At 40.2% G+C, this 8,651-nt stretch overlaps 1 long non-coding RNA gene across 1 annotated transcript in view; it reads right to left on the minus strand.

Moving 5' to 3' along the window:
• Window positions 1–206: 206 nt before the first annotated feature.
• LOC108801684 overlaps window positions 207–8,651 on the minus strand; it is a 62,491-nt gene continuing 54,046 nt past the window's right edge. The window contains exon 2 of the long non-coding RNA XR_001942162.1: window positions 207–287. This is a non-coding gene — a long non-coding RNA (uncharacterized LOC108801684). The remainder of the gene's footprint in view (window positions 288–8,651) is intronic.

The raw sequence follows: 8,651 nt of genomic DNA on the forward strand, positions 1-8,651 counted from the left end.
AATATAGATTGCTGCAAATTGGAGTTCTGTTTTAAAGAAGAAGTATCACCACTTGGGGGATCCAACAACGATTTTCAGTTTACATTTCAGTACATATACTGTTAAATATGTGAAGACTGCAGACATTTTAAATTAGGTTTAGACAAAGACTTACATGGGTTGTGAACACTCTTGAAGATTACAGGTTCTGCGAATGGGTTTTAGTTTCATGATGAATTCACACATCTTCTTATTCACCATTTTGTGGTCCGATTTTCTGCGACAGCCATATTTTGTGAACTGATAGCCTACAAATTAAAATAACATACTTTTTATTCACACAATTTGTGCATATTGAAAACATGTCAAGATGTAATTTTCAACTAAATATAAAGAAACTATACAAAAAACAGGTTTGTAATTCTGGAAGGGGTACATAAAGAGCAACGCATCTCCTAAAAAGGGCAAGGTTATACATTACCATAGTACAGGAATGCATCACTTATGCATACAAATTAGGAAGAATGTATTGTCAAAAATGCTTATTGCCAATTTTTGACACCTTAGAAAAATAAATTAAGCCTGAACCTATAATATGATTTCATTTAAGGTGTAAGCAACAAGCACACACTTGAAAGATAAAACATTTAGTGATATTAAAGTTTTTTTTGGTTTTTTTTGGTTCCACCTAGGAGGCCCACCTTTAACTAAATCGACTTTTCTTCTTCAGCTAAGCAGCTGCTGTGGAGGCACCCATGCGTGTTTGTGCCCACAGTAGCAGTGTGTGTTCATAGACACATGCAGCCCTTTGGCAGATCACGCCCCTCCTCTCTGCCCAACAGTTTGATTGATAGCATAAGGAGCTGATCCCTTCAGTGTTTGTCCTGCACAGAGGATTGGTACATATCACTGATATGTACCGATCCTCTGCCGCTCGGCCACGCACACAGGGGGGGCTCAGCCTGCAACTTCTCCTCTGGATCCCGCTGCTCTACTGGGAAGGGGCAGCAGGGGATCCGAGGAGAAGTGAAGGAAACACTTCAGCCGCGGGGGGCGGAGGAGGGAGCCGCTGTCACAGCATCATGGTCGTGCGGTGAGGAGAGAGAGAGCCGCGGCTGTCAGATCCTGGCCCAGCGGCTTGCTCTCTCCTCACTGCTCGGCCATGCTGCTGTGATAGCGGCTCCCTTCTCTGTCCCCCCCCCCCCCACTCCCGGCCGCCGCCCCTCCACCACCTCCCACTAGCCTCGCTTGCCTTGCAAAGGACAATGTTCTAACCGGCTATAGCCGGCTCTCTCTCTCTCCTGCCTCTCCCCTGTCTCCAACGGCTTACCTCCACCTGACGATTAGCGCCATAATAGCGCTTCACTACCGGGCAAACACGGTACACGGGAAATCGGCACCCAAGAACAGCAGGATCATTGAACGGCTGAAAGATATCTGGTTGACCTCGGATGCAAGTATACCAGCCATATATTGCCTATATTGTACTCTATTGCATACCGAAGGCTATTGCATATTATATCTGCTTATTGCATACCGCATACTATATATTGCATACTGGGCTACTGGTTTTTTTTTAAAACTACATCCAGGACGCAGTCCAGGATATCCAGGGTATATCAAGGAAATAGACTGTCGCAATCCAGGATATCCAGGATGCAAGGATACCAGACATATACTGTCATATATTGAACTCTATTGTATATCGGAGACTATTGCATTCTATATCAGTTTACTGCATATCTCATACTGCATACTGCGTATCGGTTTACTGTTTTTTTAAACTACATCCAGGACGCAGTCCAGGATATCCAGAAAATATCTAGGAAACAGCAGACTGTCGTAATCTAGGATATCCAGGATGCAAGTATACCAGCCATATATTGTCATATATTGAACTCTATTGCATACCGGAGATTATTGCATTCTATATCATCTTACTGCATATCGCATACTGCATACCGCATACTGCATAACGGTTCACTGGCTTATTAAATTACATCCAGGACGCAGTTCATGATATCCAGGATATATCTAGGAACAGCAGACTGTAGCATTATATTGTGTTTTTTACAATTCAATCTATCCCATTAGCACAACGATACTAAATCAACGCATGGGGGGGAGGAAAAGAAGAAAAAGACACAGCAGCCGCAGCCGCAGGCACCATCGTTACCACCAGCGAATACAATGAGGAGAAGCTCTTCAACAAAAATTGGAACATACTTTACAGTTACCCGTTCAAGACTATCTGTGGAGGGGGGAGGTAGGCTGGAGATGGCTACCCACACACCTACGGGAGGACGGGAAAGGGACAAGGTACAAGCTTAATTGGCACAAGATCATGTCATACATCCACATACTAATTCACATACCTTGTATACTAGAACATCCCCAAATATATCAAATGAGACATCCCCTTATAAAAACACCTGTTTATTCGAACAAGAGCAGGAGCAAGAGGGGGTGCAACAACAGGATATTGGGGAATGTCTGCGATCTCTGCCAAGCAAAAAAGATATGGAAAGTTATATCGTCAGATTAGAAACGACATACAAGGAAGAGCTGAAGGACTTAAAATCCGACATCTCTATTATAGGAGAACGAGTTATTGGGCTGGAGGAAAAACTAGATATATGGATTTCCAGATTTGAATCACAACAGAAAATTATAAGCAACCATGCAGTGATGATACAGGAAATGATGTATAAAATAGATAATATGGAAAACAGGAACAAACGTAATAATATACGGATAAGAGGTATACCAGGGACAGTGGAGACACACGCTCTCTTACAAAGTAAGAGGTATATTTATTAAAACATGGAGTTTAAAAGAAACTCCACGTTTTAAAGAAAGAGAAGGCAAGTAAATTGAAGGGATTATTTAAGAAATTAGAAGAATTGGAGGCAACAAATAAAACGAATGTAACAACAAAATACTCTACTCAACTTAATGAGGTGAGAAAATACATTAGGAATATTCTGGACCAACAAACATTAATTAATAGAGATAAAAGTAAAAAACATTACTATGTAGTAGGTAATACATGCGGGAGGTCACTAACTCGGAAAATACACCCAAGAAACCCTAATGCTAATATATTGCGAATTAAAGATAGGGAGGGGAATATAAAATATTCTCCGTCCGAGATAACAGAAACATTTTAAAATTATTATGCCTCATTGTATTCAATAAGAGGGAAATATGCAGATATCGCAATAAATAAATACAAATAAAAAAAAAAAATTATATCATAGAAGCAGATTTGCTTGTAATAGATATCGAGGACGGAGAAATTATGAATTTGATATTCTCAGAAAAGGAAATTAAAGAAGCAATATCCACACTACAAATTAGCAAGGCTCCTGGGCCAGATTGGTTTACAGCACGATTTTATAAACAGTTTATAAACAGTTTGAAGAACAGTTAATACCTATCTTTACAAAGACCTGTAACTCAGTTACAGAGAATTGTCCCTTCCCTACACAGACAATGGAAGCCCATATATCTGTGCTTCCTAAACCAGGTAAAGACCTAACGGAATGTGGACATTTTCGTCCAATCTCTCTTATAAATATCGATCTGAAGATTTATGCTAAAGTGTTGGCGGCCAGGTAAAAAAAGTCCTCCCCCAAATAATTAATCTGGATCAAACTGGATTTGTCCAGGGAAGAGAGGCTAAAGACAGTACAACTAGGGTCATCAATCTAATAGAACTTGCCCAGAAAGAAAATATACCAATGTGTCAATTCTGTCAATTGATGCTGAAAAAGCATTTGACAGAGTAAATTGGACCTTTCTTAGGGAATCACTTTTGAAAATGGGATTGGGTGAGATATTTGTATCTAAGGTAATGGCATTATATACACAACCAACTGCAAGAGTAAGGGTGAATGGGGAACTATCCGCCCCGTTTCCAATCTTTAATGGAACCCGGCAGGCATGCCCCCTATCACCATTACTATATGTCATAGTGATGGAACAACTAGGGGGGATGCCCCCTATCACCATTACTATATGTCATAGTGATGGAACAACTAGCTGCTACTATAAGACAAAATCCATCAATAAAAGGTATTCATTTAGCAACACAACATAAAATGGCATTATACGCAGACGATTTACTTTTCTTTATAACTTCCCCATTAACAACAATCCCTAATATTATGAAAGACCAAAGGAATATGGGGACCTGAGCAATTTTCATATAAATATATCCAAGTCAGAATTTCTTAATATATCCCTAACGGATAAAGTAAAACTCAACATAAAAGGAAAGTTATTCATTTAAATGACATGAGGAGAGAAATATCTGAGAAGGAATGGAGTAGAATATTTAAAAACACATAGCTCAGTCATGTCTTCATTCCATCAAGATAAAAACTAATTCTATTGTATATCTGGGTATTAATATCCCTAAGGATCTCAGTACACTCTATGATATTAATTATAGAGATTGGTCCTGACAAGATTTTTGCTCAAATTAATACATGGAGTAATATACGAATGTCCTGGATGGGACGAGTAAACGTCCTAAAAATGGACATCTTGCCCAAAATCCTGTATAGAATTCAGACAATACCCATTCTATTGCCAGATACCTTTTTTTTTTAAACTAAGATCAGCAGCAGTGAAATTCGTATGGGCTAACAAAAACCCCCGAACTAGTGTAAAAACTTTAATGAGATCAAAACAAAGAGGAGGATTGGGATTCCCGGACTTTGCACTTTATCATAAAGCGGCTTTAATATCAAGATTATTGGATTGGTTACATAAGTCAGAATAAAGGGGTGGTAAAACTAGAGATCGATATTTCCCCTATACCTCTGACGAGTATCTCCTGGTTACTAAAAGAGAATAGACCACATATTTTAAACATGCCACTTTTAGTGAAGTTGGTAATACAGACCCGGGCCCCTGACTCCCATAGTGGGAAATCCACAATTTCCACCCGGTATGCAAGTGTTCTCCTTACTGAAAGATGAGAACATCCCATATACACGTGTTTGGCAGGTCTAGGAACAAGGTAAAGATGAAGTAAAAAGTGAGTTTAGACCAGAAAAACAAACTAACGGGAAATTGTGGATGGAGGCGGTCCAATTATTGGATTATATAAGATTCCTTAAGGCTATTAATCCCCTAGATAGGCCATTAAAATCATTCGAGAAACTCTATATAACAGAGACACCTATTACACACACTTTATCAGTGGTCTATGGCATGTTGAGGGAGGTGGAAGATAAGGGACATACAAAATATATGAAAAGATGGGAACAAGACATGAGGAGAGAAATATCTGAGAAGGAATGGGGTAGAATATTTAAAACAACACATAGCTCAGTCATGTCTTCATTCCATCAAGAGAAAAACTATAAAGTACTATCTAGATGGTACAGGTGCCCAGAAGGGATTAAACACATAAACCCAGAGATGTCTGACACTTTTCAGTTTTTGAACCTTACCTTACACATCTCTACACCCTATCTTGCAATATCTGTTTGCCTTCACATTCAAGGATGTCCAGTACACATACTTCTGTTTTCCCAGGGGTATTATGAAAGTTCTAGTATTCATAATAGATAGATCAATACAAATGTACTAAGGCCTTTTTCTCGCAAGCAGGCGCCACCACTCCTTTGAAAAGCAATCTGTGGTGGATTGCTTTTCTTTTACAAAAGAGTTATTAGAGTTTTAACAGAGTGTAGCCCCTATTGAGTTGATACAAAATTAAATGTGTTCTGCCTGTAGTTAATTGTTGCTGTACAGCCTCTATGACACAGATATTTGTGGGAGTTGCAGTGCAAAGCCAGGAAGAGGCTTTGCTGTAAAGAACTGTTGATACTACGAGTCCCAGAATGCTGTGCTAGGGAAGAGGAGGAGTATCCTGATCTGCAGTTTTCTGGCGCGCTCAGTCAGGGAGAGGCAGGGAGAGAGACAAATCTGTGTTAGTGGCTGCCGCTGGGTGAGGAGAGCCTGATACGCTAGATAGAGGTGTGTACGGCAGTGTGCTCTCTTTAGAACAGACTAAGAAACTGCAGTACTGCAGGGATATTGTGGCCTGGACGAGTAGCTGCATCCTGTCATTGAGAGACCTAGGAGGCCTAGGAATCCTGACTGGTCGGAGAAAATCTAGAGAGTGACATTTAGCATCTCCCTGTACCCACCACAGTTTATTTACAGAGTGACCTTCAGCATCTTCTTGTATCCAGAGTGCAACTGCTGTTACCGGGTTATTACGCTGACAAATACTACAATCGTGAGACTGACCTAGGAGTTGTTGGGTAATTTGTGTTAATTTCTACAATTCAATTCAGCAACATAGCATGGGCCCCAACTATGGCTAGCCTAAACTATTGCTACTGGTCAGTAGTATAGAAGGTTTGGAACTCTTTGGGACTGAGACATTAGCAAATGGGTATTTAACATCAGTGATAACCCATTAGACAGCTCAGTATTGTATATTTCAGTTAATAGATAGCTGCGGCTACAGAGTGTCTGAATACCAATGTATGCTATTTAATGCCGTTTTTCCTTGCCACTGTCATTTACTTATTTGTTGGACAATTTTAGGAAGTTATCTGTTTAGTAGAATTCTTATAAAATTCTTATAAAACTTCAAAAGGTGTGTTGGTGTGCTGTGGATCCTGTCTGGGAGGTGAATCCTAGCTTGAGGACAGAAGTACAGGGGTTATTCTGGCGGCTCCTTTGGGGGTGAGTGCTACACGTGTAACATGACAAAAACAACATCCCACAGTACAAGCCCCCACCCATCCAGTAGAAAAGGTATATAAGCGTGGCAAGTATAATAGGATACACAAAATAAAGATGCATGACGATAATCAGGAATTCATTAAAAGACAACATCTATATGCAACCAATAAGCCAGCATATCTCTCCCCTGTTTGACATAAGAGCAAAATCTGGTGCAAACGAGGTACAATCCCACAAAAAGAAAAGAGGAGAAAAATTGTTATATAAATGACATAAGAGAACCTACAAGGGAAAAAAGCAAAAAGAGCCACCATCAGATAAGAAAAAGATTGAAGATTCCCTGGATGAACTTGTCAGATCATGCATTTACAAACCACAAAAATGCATACTATAATACTGGATAAAAAATTGAAAAAAGAAAAATGGCACAATTTATTTAAAACAATTAAAATGCACTTACAATTATAATAAGGCAATTGCACATGGATTGTATCCACTGGAGCTCCTGTCTCTATGATTGTAATGCTCTCATGGATCCGCCCACCTGCTGCATTTTGTCACTATTGACTTCCTCTGAGGCGACGGTCTGCGTTGCATTATTTTAATTGTAAGTGCATTTTAATTGTTTTAAATACATTTATTCTGACATACTACACTATGAGAAGCATTTTTTCTCTCTCTGAGCACAAGAGAAGGTGGAAGATGGAGGAATAGTTTCATGCGGTTTTGGAAAGATAAGCCAGAGTTGGGAGGAATCTACCCCAATTTATTGTCAGATCAAAAACAAAGGAGAGGATTTGGTTCTATATATATCATCAAAGCGCTAATTGTTCATCTGAAATATGGTAAGCATTAGGAGTCGGTGAGTGCAGCCAGATCTTATCTTTGAGCACGGTGTGGAGCACTGATTCATTAATTGTTTATTCATTCACGGACGTGGTGTGGATTATAAAAGTTGGAAGATATATCTTCACATATTTCAAGGACTTTATTGTATCAAGAAGTAATGGACTTCACATATGGATATGCAGATTAAGTGGGAGTTGTACATCACTTGTGAGATTTACTACAGGATTTTCTATATATTCTAGCACAAGTATGTTTTTTTCCCCTATGTTTATTATGGTTTATAGTGTCTAGACCAGGGCTCAAAATTTCAAGTCCTGAACTACTAGCCAAGCCTTAAGAGTTACTAGCCACCAGTTGCCCCACCTAACCCTGCCCCGGCCTTAGCTCTGCCCCTAAACACACCCCCTTAAATAATCTTATGATAATTCTTATCTTATGATAGTTGCCGCTCGTAAACGGCAGATTAGGGATTCCTGCTGCAGGAAAATGCAAGTTCCTGACACAGGAATCTCTCATCACACCTGAAATATACTTTAGGTGTGAATGGGGCCTAATATACACATACACTAAAGGTGCCCATACACCTGCCGATTATCGTACGATAGTTGTGGGTGATCGTACGATAATCGGCAGGTGTATGGGCAGCATGCGACCGCTTCTACTGTAAGTTCGCACGTCTTTCATCTTCTTAGCACGCTGGAAAACCTTCCGAAAAACGTATGATTTTTGGCGGGTTGGTGGCGTGGTCGGAAGACGAATGCCGCACGGGCCGGTGTGCGCAAGCTGCCCGCTTTGCACTGCAACCATCGGAAGCCCTCCCCTCGCAAGTACAATCTGCCTGTCCAAGATGGGCAAATTGTACAAAATTTTAATGACCTTACAACCATCGCACAACAAAAGTCGTGCAATGGTTGTAAGGTGTATGGGCAGCTTAAAACACAATAATACACTTCTCAACGTTGCCCCCCCCCCCTGCACAAATATAATAATAAAATTCACCCTGCACACACAAAAAGAATACACTCCCCCCTTATTAACCCCCCCACACATAAACTAATACACTCCCCCCTATTAACCCCCCCCCACACAAAATAATATACTCCCCCCTC

Source organism: Nanorana parkeri, unplaced genomic scaffold (genome assembly GCF_000935625.1).
Source record: "Nanorana parkeri isolate BGI_ZX_2015 unplaced genomic scaffold, ASM93562v1 scaffold2442, whole genome shotgun sequence".
NCBI classification, from domain to species: Eukaryota; Metazoa; Chordata; class Amphibia; order Anura; family Dicroglossidae; genus Nanorana; species Nanorana parkeri.